Raw genomic sequence first — 15004 nt, forward strand, 5'->3', positions numbered from 1 at the left:
GGGAGGACACAGAGTGTGTGTCTCTCCCTCAGAGGGCACCCCATGGCGACAAGAATTCCCCCAGGGAAAAGCAACAGGATACCCCACTTGAAAGACAGGCACCCTGGGTGCAAGCCAGGGACTCCAGGACCACCCCGAGCCTGGCACAGAGACTGCTGGGAAGGCACTGTTCTACATGGGATTTTTTTTCCCCGGACTGCCTCAACGTCTCCTTTCAAGCCTGGCATCCTGTTCTTTTCCACAGGGGGACATCTTACCGCTTTGGGGTGCCCGTCGTGGGCGCGAAACGCACGCCGGGTGCAAGCCAGAGACTCCACAAACACACTGAGCCCTGCACAGGAGCTGCTGGGAAGGCACTGTCATCCGTGGGAGGGCCCGGCCTGCCACTTTTTTCCCGTGCTGCCTCAACATCACCTTTCAAGCCTGGCGTCCTGCTCCCTTCCCCCGGAGGTATTCATGCCGCTTTGGGGTGCCCCCCCAGTGGGCGAGACACGCACCCTGGGTGCAAGCCAGGTACTCCAGGACCACCCCGGGCCAGCGAATGGGCTTCCAGGAAGGCACTGTTGTCCTTGGGAGAACCCCAGTGTCGCCGTTTTTTACGGAGTATCAACGTCACCCATCAAGTCTGAAGTGCTGTCCCCTTCCCCCGGGGGCGTATTTGAAGCTTTGGGGTGCCTCCCGTGGGCGAGACACGCATCCTGGGTGCAAGACAGGGACTCCACGACCACCCCGGGCCCAACGCAGGGGCTGCCTGCAAGGCACTGTCATCCGTGGGAAGACCCCAGCCTGCGGCGTTTTTCCCCAGACTGCCTCAACTATCCCTTTCAACTCAGGCGTCCCATACATTCCCCCAGTGGCCTTGCCGCTTTATGTTGCCCCCTGTGGGCGAGACACGCACCTTTCGTGCAAGCCAAAGACTCCATGTTGTTCCCAGACCCATCACAGAGGCTGCCGGGAAGACAGTGTTATCCATGGCAGGACCCCAGCATCCCCTCTTTATTCATGGGGCTGCCTCAACGTCCCCCTTCAATCCTGACATGCTGTCCCCTTCCCCTGGGAACCTACTTGCTGCTTTGGGGTGCCACCGTACTCAACAACCCCTCCGTGTCCAGCAAAGGGGCTGCCGGCAAGGCACTGTCATTCGTGGGAAGCTTTTCCCCGGACTGCCTCAACTATCCCTTTCAAGCCGGGCATCCTGTTCCTTTCCCCCGGGTCCTTCTTGCCGCTTTGGGGTGCCCCCTGTGAGTGCAACACGCACCCTGGGTGGAAGCCAGGAACTCCACGACAACCCCAAGTCTGGTGCAGCGGCCGGGGGGAAGGCACTGTCGTCCGCCTGACAATCCAGGCCGGCTGCTTTTTTCCTCGTGCTGCCTCAACGTCCCCTTTCAGGCCTGGCGTTCTCTTCCCATCCCCCGGAGGCCTTCTTGGCGCTTTACCATGCCCCCTGGGGTGAAACACCTACCCTGGGTGCAAGCAAGCAACTCCACAACCCCATTGGGCAGGGCACAGAGGCTGCCAGGAAGGCACTGTCATTGTTCGAAGGACCTGAGCAAGCCGCCTTATACCCGGTGCTGCCTCAATGTCCCCTTTTAAGCCTAACGCCCTGTTTCCTTCCCCTGGGGGACGTATTGCCACTTTGGGGTGCCCCAGTGGGGGAGTCACGCATCCTGGGTGCAAGCCAGGGACTGCACGACCCGCCCTGGCACGGCACAAGGGCTGCCGGGAAGGCACTGTCATTGGTGGGAGGACACTAGCCTCCCTGCTTTTTTCCCCGTGCTGCCTCAACGTCCTGTTTCAAGCCTGGCGTCCTGTTCCCTACCTCCGGAGGCCTTCATGCCGCTTTGGGGTGTCCCCCTTGGGTGAGAAATGCACCCTGGATGCCAGCCAGGGATCTGCGGTCCGTCGGTCCCGGCGCAGAGGCTGCCGGGAAAGCACCGTCGTCCGTGGGAGGATCCCGGCCCACCGCTTTTTCCCTGTGCTGCCTGAACACCTTCAGGACCTGGAGCAAGGTATGTGGGGAAGGCATTGTTGTCCGTGGGAAGTTTTTCCTTGTAATGCCTCGACATCCACTTTCAAGCCTGGCGTTCTGTTCCCTTCCCCCAGGGGTCTTCTTGTCACTTTGAGGTGCCCCCTGTGGGCGTGATACGCACCCTGGGTGCAAGACAGGGACTGCTCGACCACCCCCAGCCCAACACAGGGGCTGCCGGGAAGGCACCGTCATTCGTTGCAAGACCCCGGCCTGCCCTTTTTTTTTCATGCTACCCCAACGTCCCCTATTAAGACTGGCGTCCTGTTCCCTTCCCCTGGAGGCCTTCTTGCCACTTTGGGGTGTCCCCCATGAGCGTGACACGTCCCCTGGGTGCAAGTCAGAGACTCCACGACTTCCTAAAGCCTGACCCAGGGTCACCTGCGCAGGCAGTGTTTTCCATGGGAAGTTTTTTCCCAGATTGCCTCACCATCGCCTTTAAAGGCTGGCCTCCTATTCCCTTCCCCCGGGGGTCTTCTTGCCGCTTTCTGGTGCCCCTTGTGGGGGTGACACGCACCCTGGGTGTAAGCCAGGGACTCCACGACCCCCATGCCTTCTGTCCTTATTTACGGTAAAAGTAGGGAACTCTACTTATGCACATCAACGGAATCATTATTATACGCAGACGCCTTGGACTGGAGTAATTTGTACCCCATTGGCTCACCTTTTGTATTACTACAGAAGGCTTTCTCACTGAGTTTTGTCACACTCCTTCCCTGTCAGTTGCCCCTCGTTTTGCCTGAAGATTCGCTCATGGATGCCTGGGGAAGAAAGTGGTCTGCCTTATGACCAAAACCCTGTGCCAAATTTTGAGTGTTTTCTATCAGCGCCATTGCCTGGCATGCATGCACTTACCCCAAAGTCCCGCCGTTTATCCACCTTTCTCTCAAGGGTAAAAGGCTTCCCCGACGCCCACACACCATGATGGTACACAGAATCTTACTACAATTGCTCCCGCGTCTAGCGCGCACTTGGAAGAGTGGAACACTGGAGGTGCGCTCGGCAGAGGAGGCAGCATCTCTTATCGAGTGGGAGGGGCCTGCAACACTCATCCGCCTCACCCCACCCAACGACTTCTTCAGGATGCACTTGCAAACACCGTGGTGGCGGTTGTAGGAGAGGGCACTGGGGGTTGGCAAAACCCGCCATCGTTTTGTCTCGGGCAATCTGGAACACTTCTGGATCACCACAACGGCCTAGGTGCTGATCCCAGAAAGGGCAGCATGATGTTTTTTAGGGACAATCCCCCACGGCCCCAGAGAGGTGCCGTGTCCACCCCCAAGGCAACAACCACAGGAAGCCAGAACAAAGGTCCCTGCTGTGTCAGAGGACCCCACCAACCTTCTGGAAGCCAGGAGGCAGAAGGTGTGAGGACAGCGAAGTCATGGCAAATTCCCTGCCCCAAGTCTCCTAACACACTATCCGCGAGCGGGGAGGAGAGACTAGGGAACCCACGAGCAGAACAAGAAGAACTGTTCCATTCACCATGTATCTCCCTCCTTTGCTTCTAGTGCCTTAGTCCCGGCCCGGGAGAGCGTGAAGTCACCACATCGATCGTGAAAAGCCCCACAGCAGAGCGGTGGTTGAGCTCGGGTCAGTGTCGAGGCAACTGATGAGCATAACAGCCCAGCGAGCCTCACTCCGGGATAGGGACAACAGACAATTTAAGGAGGAAAATGCCTGACTTGCACAGCACAGAGCTAACAGGGTAGGATTGTTCTTACCACCCTGTGCCTGCAGCAGGGAGCACAAGGGTCAGGGGAGCCCAAGCTGCCTTCCCCGCCAGGGTCAAAGGCCCAGAGACCAGGGGCGCCACCAACAGTTATTACACTAGGATGCGTGAGAGCAGGCAGACAGGTCCCAGCAATCAGCTCAAGCTGGAGTAGGGCCCGTTAGCCGGGTTACCTGTATACCAGAGCTTCACAAGCATGTAGAGGCCCAAACTAATCGCCAGACAACGTGTCAGTAACAACCTGGTGACCCAAAATGCCAACTCGGAGTGGAAGACATACCTTACCTGGGGGGGAGGTCCAGTTACCGACCACACCACCAGCCCAGAAACGTGCGACCTGGACATCTGTCCCAAAAAACGCCACCATGGCAGCCAGACACGGAACACCCAGGGTCCTCTGGTCGACCCCAACACACACACACACACACACACACACACACACACACACACACACACACGAGCAGCAGAGGGCCAGGGACACCCTCCCAGCCACCCTTGCAATGCAGCGGCTGGCCCGTTTTTCCAGAGCCAGTCTCGGAGTCATTTTCGGCCTGCCCCTGCCATGACCGGATCACATGAGGCACCAAAGCCCGGCCAGGTACCACATGCGTGCTCGGGGACTGCTCTCCGACTCTGCATGGGGACTTGGAAAAAAAGATCAGGGCAGAGGGACTAGGGTCGGGCCCGGTAATCGCTCCTCAGTATTCAAAGGACAGCGCAGGACGGTCCCTGACGCCCCCCGGGGACGTGGAAAATAATTCGGCAGGTGCCTCAGACGGCCAGGACCTGCACTGGCCTGCCACCTGGACCAGAAGTGCGTCTCCAGCCAACGGCGCAATGCCCAATACGTCCGCGTGGATCTCCGGCGAAGCCTCAGGAGTTGCGGCATGCTGTTTGACCAGCCAGAGCAGCCCCACACTGGCCTTGGACACAGAAGCACGGTGTCAGCCTCCCCTGACAAAGCCCTGCACGCCCGAGCTCTGACTCACAAATGACACACCAGAGCTCCAGATGGCACGACAGCCCATGACTAGGAAACCCAAACCATGAGTTAAGTCTTTTCGAGACCAAAAACGTAGCCCCTCCTCCCAAAGTTCACAGAAACCATTCCCCAAACGTGTCTCTGCATGGACTGCGACAGAGTCAAAAACAACCCGTGGTGCGTGGGAGTTTGAAGATGCATATCAGAATGAGAAAGAAGAAACAGGACTTGGTTACGGGTCGGCTAGGACACAGGAAGATAAAGAATGAGGAGAGTCTTTTAGAATCCAGACAAAGACAGACAGAGGAAGGGAGGGAGAGAGGGAGAAAGGGAATGGAGAACAGAGACAGACGGAGGAAAGGAAGGAGGGAGGGAAGGGTGCAGTGAGGGAAGAACGGAAGAAGGAAATGAGAAACAGAGAGAGACAGAATTTTAAAATTCTAGAGAAAGAAATATAAAGAAAGAGAGAGGCCGGGCACGGTGGCTCACGCCTGTAATCCCAGCACTTTGGGAGGCCGAGGCAGGCGGATCATGAGGTCAGATCGAGACCATCCTGGCTAAAACGGTGAAATCCCGTCTCTACTAAAAATACAAAAAATTGGCCTGGTGCGGTGGTAGGCGCCTGTAGTCCCATCTACTCAGGAGGCTGAGGCAGGAGAACGGCGTGAACCTGGGAGGCGAAGTTTGCAGTGAGCCGAGATGGTTCCACCGCACTCCAGCCTGGGCGATAGAGAGAGACTCCATCTCAAAAAAAAAAAAAAAAAAAGAGAGAGAGAGAGAGACATAGAAAGGGAGAAAGGGAAGAATAATGAAAGAGATAAAGAATGAAGAAATAAATGAAGGAAAGCTGGGAGGAAAAAACAGAGAGGAAAGAAAAAAGCAAGAAGAAAAAAGAAAAAGAATAAAAGACAGTGAAAGAAGAAAAAAAAAGAAAGAGAAAAGAAAAGAGAAAGGAAAGGAAAGAAAGAGAGAGAGAAAGAGAAGTAAAAGATAAAAGAGGAGAAAATAAGAAAGAGGCCAGGGCACGGTGACTCCTGTCTATAATCCCAACGCTTTGTGAGGTTAGGTGGGAGAATCGCCTGAGCCCAGGAGTTTGAGACCAGCCCTGGCAACATAGCGAGACCCTGTCTCTACTTAAAGGAAAAAAAAAAGGTAGTTGAGGGGAAGTTAGCCGGGCACAAGGACATGTGTCTGTAGTCACAACTCCTCGAAAGGCTGAGATAAGACCATCTCTTGGATCTAAAGGTCGAGGCTGTGGTGAGCCTTTGTCAGGCCAATGCACAGCAGCCTGGATAACAGAGCAAGACTCAGTCTGAAAAACTTGAATGAATAAAGATTGCAAGTCCTGCAAGAAAAAGATATAAAGGAAATTAAAAAGGAGGTCGCGTTCTGAAAAGAATTTTTTTTTTTTTTTTGAGATGAAATCTCACTCTGTCGCCCAGGCTGGAGTGCAGTGGCATGATCTTGGTTTACTGCAAGCTCTGCCTCCCCAGTTCATGCCGTTGTTCTGCCTCAGCCTCCGCAGTAGCTGGGACTACAGGTGCCTGCCACTACGCCCGGCTTTTTGTATTTTTAATGGAGACCATGTTTCACCGTGTTAGCCAGGATGGTCTTGGACTCCTTACCTCGTGATCCGCACCCCTGGGGCTCCCAAAGTGCTGGGATTACAGGCATGAGCCACCACACCCAGCCCCGAAAGGAAAAATATTTTTAAAAGAAACAATGGGTGGGGGCGGTGGTTCTTGGCTGTAATCTCAGCAATGTGAGAGGCTCAGGTGGGCAGATCACCAGGTTAGGTGTTCGAGACCAGCCTGGTCAATATGGTGAAACCCCGTCTCTACTAAAAATACAAAAATCAGCCGGGCATGGTGGCGCGCGTCTGTAGTCCCAGCTACGGGGGGGTGGGGCAGGTGGGGTAAGGAAGAACAATCGCTTGAACTCGGGAGGTGGAGGTTGCCCTGGGTTGAGATGGCGCCACTGCACTCCAGCCTGGGTGACAGAATGAGACTCCATCTCAAAAAAAATCAGAAAAGAACGACAAAGAAAAAAGAAGGAGGAAGAGAGAAATATGGAAAGAGAGAAAGAGAAAACAAGGAAAAAGGAAAGAAAGAAAAAGAGAAAGAAAAGAAAGAAAGAAAGAAAGGAAGAAAGAGAAAGAAAAAGAAAGACAGAAAGGGAGAGAGAGAGAGAACTGGAGACATAAATAGGAAGACAGAAATGAAAGGAGAAAGAAAGATGAAAAAAAAAAAACTCTAAAAAAGTAGTAAGGCCCAGGGCGGGGCTATGATGCAGTTTCTACTTTACCAATATGCAGATGCAGGCTGGAGAAAGAAAAATATTAAACGTAATGGTAAAAAGTGACTGTGGCGGCTTAGCCAGGCAGTTGAGTTTCCCTAAGGAGGAAGGGAAAGAGGAAGAGGAAAGCTGCCAGCGTCCAAAGAGAGAAACCGTGGTGAAAGGGTGGGGACAAAACACATGCGCAGGCGCATGAGCTTTCGTCCTCCTTGAGGCCTCGGTTTTCAGAGTAACAACAGGAGCTAGGTGATGCTCACAGTCTGCCATTAAGAGTGTCAGCCCACAATGAATTGGCATCACCAGGAGGGTGGAAAGGAGGGGAAGGATAGAAGCCCCCACAGTACAGTGGGTCACCTCACCCTCGCAGGCAGTCCCCACAACTAATCAACCAGGGCCCCTTGGGCGACACAGCCTAAGTCTCAACCCATCTGATCATCTGGAACTTCCGTTCAGAGACCGACTGGAAATTCTCTCAGTCAAGCTCCAAACCTAAAAGAATCACTGGCACACCCACGAGGACTAAGATAACTTTTAAAAGAATCGTTTGTGTGTTTGGGGTGGATCCGTATATTTCTGCACAACAAAATTTATTTTGAATGTTACAAGGTTTTTACTTCTACATGTACAGTCCGGTGATAGACAGACCAGGGGACTCCTCAGCTCAGAGTCCATAAGACCAGAAGCTGACATCCTCAGTTCTTTTTTAGAATGAATTTAAACAAGCCAGCCAAACACTCTGCCATGAAACTCCTGGAAAGAAAAGCGATTAAAAAAAAAGCAAACAACAACAACAATGCTGTCAGGATAAGTGGCTCACACCTTTAATCCCTGCACTTTAGGAGCCTGAGGGTGGATGGATTCCTTGATTCCAGGCAATCGAGACCAGCCTTGGCAACACGGTGAAATCTTGTCTCTACAAAAATAGAAAAATTAGCTGGCTTGATAATCTGGACTAAATAAATAAATAAATAGATTGAAATATAAAATTTAAAAAAAATCTTACATGCTGTATTCTGTTATTTTTGCATCCTACCCTGAGAAGGACATAATGTAGGTGTTATCTGTGTGTCTGTTTGTGACAGGGTCTCCCTTGGTCTGTAGCCTAGGATGGAGTGCAGTGACACCATTACGGCTCACTGCAGCCTCAACCACACCAGGGTTAGGTGATTCTCCCCCTTTAGCCTACTAAGTAGCTGAGACCACAAGCATGAACCTCAGGTTTTGGATGTGTTGTCCAAGGGGTCTTGAGCTCCCAGGCTCAAGTGATCCTACTGCCTCGGCCTCCCAAAGTGTTGGGGTTGCTGGCGTGAGCCACCACACCTGGCCTGACTTAATACATCTGGTCTCACTCCCTCCTGATCACACACCCTTGAAGAACTCGCATCAAGAGATAGTCAGCAAGAGACTTTCGGCATTCTCTCCCCAAACTAGTCAGGTGGATGGCAGGTGAGTGTCCCAGGCTCCTGTGGTTTTAGGTGGCCATGCGTAGAGGATAGATTTCAAGTGTTTCTGGAGAGGTGCGAGCCACAGTCATTTGGGGGGCATCCAAGCTCAGGATGGGGTTTCTGACAGCGCCTTAAGAGCCAGGAAGGACCAGGATCTGCCAAGGCCCTTTGTCACAAGGTCCAGGGTGGGGACAATAGAACCCAAGGTAGAGGGAGCCATCAATCCACACTGAGCCCCAGGCCTAGACCCCACTGTGCAGACTAAATCAGAAGGGACAGTCCTCCTACATGCCACATCCCTCCACTGAACTTGGGAGCAGACCTGTTTTCCAAACATGAGGTAACTCCTAGTTTGAAATGAATCACAAGGGGCCAGGCTTTCTTGAGTCAGCGGAATAAAGAAGTCATTATGTGGCACAGAATGAGGTGTGCCTCGAATCTAGAATCTCCAGTTAAAACCAATGATGGGTGGCCAGGCATGGTGGCTCACAACTGTCATACCAGCACTTTGGGAGGCCGAGGCTGGAGGATCACGAAGTCAGGAGTGCGAGATCAGCCTGGCCAATACGGTGAAACCCTGTCTCTACTAAAAAAACAGAGGTTAGCTGTATAGGGTGGCATATGCCTGTAATTCCTGCTACTCAGGAGGCTGAGGCAGGAGAATCGCTGGAAGTAGGGAGGCATAGATTGCAGCCAGCCAAGAACATGCTATTTACCTAGGGGGATAAAAGAACAACAGGCTTCCTGCCAGAATGGAGGTTTCCTAGGCAGTGAGAGAGAGAGGGAGGAGCCTCCAGAAGGGAAGGAGAGAAAGCAGTTGCCCCAGGCTCTGTAAAGTTGGTCAGGCCTATCTCAATGCCACCTTTCAATAACAGTGGCCACTTTCTGTAACAGTGGCCTTTCAACAACAGTGGCCACTAGGTGATGCCCTATTTATTTAAAAAAAAAAAAATTTCTTTTGAAAAATTGCAATTTAGGCCGGGCATGGTGACTCATGCCTGTTATCCCAGCACTTTGGGAGGCAGAGGCAGGCAGATAGATCCCTGAAGGTCAGGAGTTCCAGACCAGCCTGGGCAACATGGTGAAACCCTGTCTCTACTAAAAAACACAAAACTTAGGTGAGTAGGGTGGCATACACCTGTAATCCCAGCTACTCAGGAGGCTGAGGCAGGAGAATCACTGGAACCAGGGAGGCAGAGATTGCAGCCAGCTGATACCAAGCCACAGCCTGGGCTACAGAACGAGACTCTATTTAAAATAAATTAATAAACAAATAAGTGAATGAATGTACGTAAAAAGAAAAATGCAAGGAAGTGGCAGAGCACGGGAAGGCTCCACTCATTCCTAAAGACCAGAGCAGAAAAACAGGACCATTAAGTTGAGACACAAGCCATTTTGAATCTCTCATCACCATGCTCAACTGGTACCGAAGAAGGGCAGGTTTCTGTGCCGCCTGTCTGTCTTCACTGCTCTTGTCAAGTGTGATTGCAGGGTCACGACTACACAGAGATCTCTCAATCCACTGAATGCATCCGTATTTTTATGAGCCCTGTTGGGAGAACAAACAGGATATTTAGCAAATTATTCATCATGTGTTCTTTGGTCTCCCATGTCTCTTGTGGAACTAGTCAAATTCATGGTCTGTTTCTTAATTTCCAGCCCTCGACCATCCACAGAGTATGAAAATAAAAGAAGAGTGAATGCATTTTATGCAACAAGGAGGAAAAACAACCAAGTGCAAGTCTCAGACGCTGGTGATACACAGGGGGACACAGAATGAGGAGACTCTTCCAGAATCCAAAGACAGAGAGACAGACGGAGGGATGAGAGGAAACGAATTGAGAAAAGAGAGAGAGCAACAAAGATCAAGAAAAATAAATGTAAAGAAAAAGGGACAGAGATGTAAAGGGAAGAAAGATAAAGAAAACAGAAAGACAGAGAAACAGAAAAAGAGAATAAGAAATGATAGAAAGAAGGGAGGAAGAAAAAGAGAGACAGAAGAAAGAAAAAGAAAGAATTAAAGAGGAAGAAAAAAAGAAAAATAAAGGAAATAAAAAAGAGGGAAGTGCATCATGGCTCACACCTATAATCCCAACACTTTGGGAGGTTGAGGTGGAAGAATTGCTTGAGCCCAGCAGTTTAACACCAGCCCTGGCAATAGAGTGAGACCATGTCTCTACTTTAAAAAAAAAAAAATTAAAATGTTAGCTGGGCATGATGGCAGGTGCCTGTAGTTTCAGCTCCTTTGGAGCTGAGTTGGGAGCATCCCTTGGGCTCAGAGGCGGAGGCTGCGGTGAGCCTTGGTCAGGCAAACGCACTGCATCTTGTTGCCCAGGCTGGTCTCAAACTCCCAAACTCTAGCCAACTGCCTGCCTCAGCCTCTGTAATTGCACCTGCCATATTCAACGGCCCTGGGGCTATCAATGACAGATTTTAGTAGACATAGTTGTTGTGCCATATTGCTCAGATTGGTCTCGAATTTGAACCCAGGAATTTGAGGCTATGGTGAGCCAAGGTCGTGCCACTGCACTGCAGTCTTCGTGATAGAGCAAGACTCCATCTCTAAATAACTAAATAATAAAAACAATAACAATAATAACAAACAGTAATACAAAGAAATAATAACAACAGCAATAATAATAAACTAGTGAGAGAGTGAAAAATATAAACATATAAAAGGAATTTAGATCACAATTAACTGTAGTAATTTCAAGAAGTTATTTCTTTAACCTGTCTCTCTTACTTTCTGAAACAAGGTCTTTCTCTGTCACTCAGGCTGGAGGGCAAGGGCGTGATCATGGCTCACTGCAGCTTTGACATCCCAGAATCAGGCTATTCCTGCAGTCTCAGCCACTTGGAAGACCGAGATGCAAGATCACCTAAGGGAGTCCAGGAAGGTCGAGGCTGTAATGAGCCGAGACTGCATTCTCACACTCCAACTTTTCTCAAAAAAAAAAAAAAATAATAATAAAAGTAAAACAACAGCAACTTCAGTGTGTAGAAAGAGGGGTAAGAAAAGTAAAAGGAAAAAGAAAAACAAAATGAAGAGCAACTGAAAATATTGTGGAAACAACGTAGTGAAAGAGCGTAGTGAAAGACGTAGTGAAAGAGCGACATCTAGTAGATGCAGGTGGTAGTGCTGCTGAACAGTTACCCGTTCTACCTTAGAAATCCCAAGTTCATGGTCAAGTCCAACGCTCCCCGCCAACATCTTATGGACCCAGGGCTCGCGGAGGGACCCAGTCGGAACCTTATCACACCAAGCCGGCCTACCTTTGATGCCATCTAACTGCGCTGACCTGCCCGCAGTTCCCCCACTGTCCGCTGGTTGATCCAGAGAGCGGAGAGAGGAGGAAAGCACAAAGGCAGTGACTGGCTCATAACCCATCCGCGCGCGCCTGGGGTAGAGAGAGAGGCCATGACCCCAAGGGCCACCACCGGGCATGCGTGAACCCTACTCCGACAGGAACCGCAGGGGCACACCCTCTGACAGCCACTCCTCAGTCATTCTCACCAGGCTCAATGAATCCTATCTCAGGCCCTGGAGGAGTTCCCAGCGGGGTGCGGGGAGGAAGTGGAATCGGAGCGGTGTAAGGACGAGTAGGGGCGCCACCCCTACCTCAGCAACCCCTGGCACGGCACCTTCGAAAGCCTGAGGGTGGGGACCGGCACCTCCCGAATGCACAGCGGGCGCCAATGGGCTCTCGCGAGAGACAACCACTGCGTGCTCCGGGGCTCCGGGGTGGGTGCGCGGACATGAGCGGGCCAGGGAACGAGGTTCTCGGAAACAGGAGAAAGGAAGGAAGGTATATGTCAAGGGTTGAGTTACGCAGGACACGCCACATCACCAGGTCCCCCGCACACAGGTGCAGAGAAGCTTGTGTGGAGGTCTGACTTTCAATAGATAGCAGCAAGGGAGCTGCTCTGCTCCATGGAAAACCCTGACCCAGAAGCAAGACGTCTACGAATAGTTTAGCATCAGGTTCCCCACAAACACGTTATGTGATGGGTCAGGGGGTGACCGTCTTTCCAGCAGCAGCCCGTTTCCCAGGTTGAGGGGCTCTCTGCACAGGATCCTGGTTCCCGGAGCACGGCAGGACATGCCCAGCGCGGGGACGAGCGGCCGCCCAGAGGGGACTGTAGAAGACCGCCTACCCGAGGCCAACAAAGGTCTCGCGGCGCTGCCATATCGTTCCTCCTGGACGGGATTCTGACTTAGTCTTTCAGTGTTAATCCTGCATATGGTAGCTTTACCCCATTGGCTCCTCAGCCAAGGACATACACCAAATGTCTGAACCTGTGGTTTCTTTCCTACTCAGAAGGATTACCATGGGAGCAACACATGGGCCACAACACATGGAGAACACACACAGTAAAACTAACCTGTCTTACGTGGGTCTAACCATAATGCTTTCCGGCGCATGCGCACCGCTCTCCGATGAATCCATTCCAGTTTTCCTCGCCCTTCGCAAAGAAAAGAGAACTCTCCAGTGGCGGTGGCTCATGCCTGCAATCCCAGCAATTTGGGAGGCTGAGGAGGGCCAATCATCTGAGATCAGGAGTTCAAGATCAGCTTGGCCAACATAGTGAAACCCTGTCTCTATAAAAATACGAAAATTAGCCGGGCATGATGGCAGGTGCCTGTAATCCCAGCTACCCAGGAGGCTGAAGTGGGAGAATCACTTGAACCCGGGAGGAGGATGCGTCCCACTTGAACCCGGCAGGCATGCCACCACGCTGGGCTAATTTTTGTATTTTTAGTAGAAACGGGGTTTCACTATGTTGGCCAGGCTGGTTTCGAACTCCTGACCTCAAGTGATCTGCCTGCCTTAGCCTCCCAAAGTGTTGGGATTACAGGCATGAGTCACCACACCCAGCCTATGTGCATAGAGCTCCTTGAGAGAAAAGCTTCTATTATTGCCATTGTAACAGTAAAAAAGGTAGAGCTTTTTTTTTTCTTTTGAGTAATAGTTTCACTCTTGTTGCCCAGAATGCAGTGCAATGGCCCGATCTCAGCTCACTGAAACCTCTGCCTCCCAGGTTCAAGCTATTCTCCTGCCTCGGCCTCTCAAGTAGCTGAGATTACAGGCATGTGCCACCATGTCTGGCCAATTTTGTATTTTTAGTAGAGACAGGGTTTCACCATGTTGGTCAGGCTATTCTGGAACTCCTGACCTCAGGTGATCCACCTGCCTTGGCCTCCCAAAATGCTGGGATCACAAGTGTGAGACACTCTGTTAGCTTTTCTTTCTTTTTTTTTGAAATACTGTCTCCTTCTATTACCCAGGCTGGGACACAGTGACATAATCCTAGCTCACTTGCAGCATCAAACTGGAGCTCAAGCAATCCTCCAGTCTCAGCCTCCCAAGAGCTAGGATTACAGGTGCACACCACCATGCCCAGGTAATTTTTTTTTCTTTTTCTACACAAAAATGTCTCAACATGGATTTTGTTTTCTTTTTTGGCAAAAATGATGTCTCACTATGTTGCCCAGGGTGGTCTCAAACTCTCCACCTCAAATCATCGTTCCACCTTGGCCTCCCTAAGTGCAAGGATTACAGGCATGAGCCACTGCATCCAGCCCCAATAATTTTTATTTTATTTATTTATTTTTTTTGAGACAGAGTCTTGCTCTGTCAACCAGGCTGGTGTGCAGTGGTGTACTCTCAGCTCCCTGCCTCCCAGGTTCAAACAGTCCTTCTGCCTCAGCCTCCTAACTAGAATTACACACACATGCCACCACACCTGGCTAATTTTTGTATTTTTGGTAGAGACGGGGTTTCACCATGTTGGCCAGGCTGGTCTCAAACTCCTGACCTCAAGTTATTCACCTGCCGTGCCCTCTCAAAGTGCTGGGATTACAGGTGTGAGCCACCACATGCGGCTCCCAAGAACTCTCTAAATGCACCTAGTGTCACAAGAACAGATAGCTAAATTGTATCTGAAAAAGTGGCTCAAGTGGGGAAAATTTTGGCAGATTTGGGGAAACTTAGGGCAAACTTTAAACATGAGGCCTTTTGTCAGATCACCTACATCCCTTGGATTCGATGTAGATTTGTCACAGATATGTCATGTGACAAATTACATGGCTTCTACCACTTCATTTGATCAGCCTCCCATTGACTGTCAGCTAAGTCCTGCAGAATTGCTTCTCAGATTGTATCTTTCCACAACACAAAGCTATTTCATCGTCTCTAACTTCCCCCTTTTGTGGCTGTTAATTTATACTTACATGTTTTTCAACTCCTTATTTTGGTTTTCTTTTTATGAAAGCTTTAACCTGTGCTATTTTGAGGGAAATACTGATGCTTATTTAACTTTAAGAGTGTTTTTCACCCTGGCTACAGAGGCTTGGTGAATAATTTTTCAGATGACAGGAAAACCCATCATCATGAGAATGTTGCAACTTTTATTTTGCAGTAACTGTTAAAATTGTAGCCATGGTGCTCAGTAAAAGGGGACCTTCCCCCTGTAGGTGTGCGGGGAAGAGTGAAGTCCTGTCCTCCATTTTGTTAGTAACCTGC

This window comes from Symphalangus syndactylus, chromosome Y (assembly GCF_028878055.3).
Source record: "Symphalangus syndactylus isolate Jambi chromosome Y, NHGRI_mSymSyn1-v2.1_pri, whole genome shotgun sequence".
Lineage (NCBI taxonomy): Eukaryota > Metazoa > Chordata > Mammalia > Primates > Hylobatidae > Symphalangus > Symphalangus syndactylus.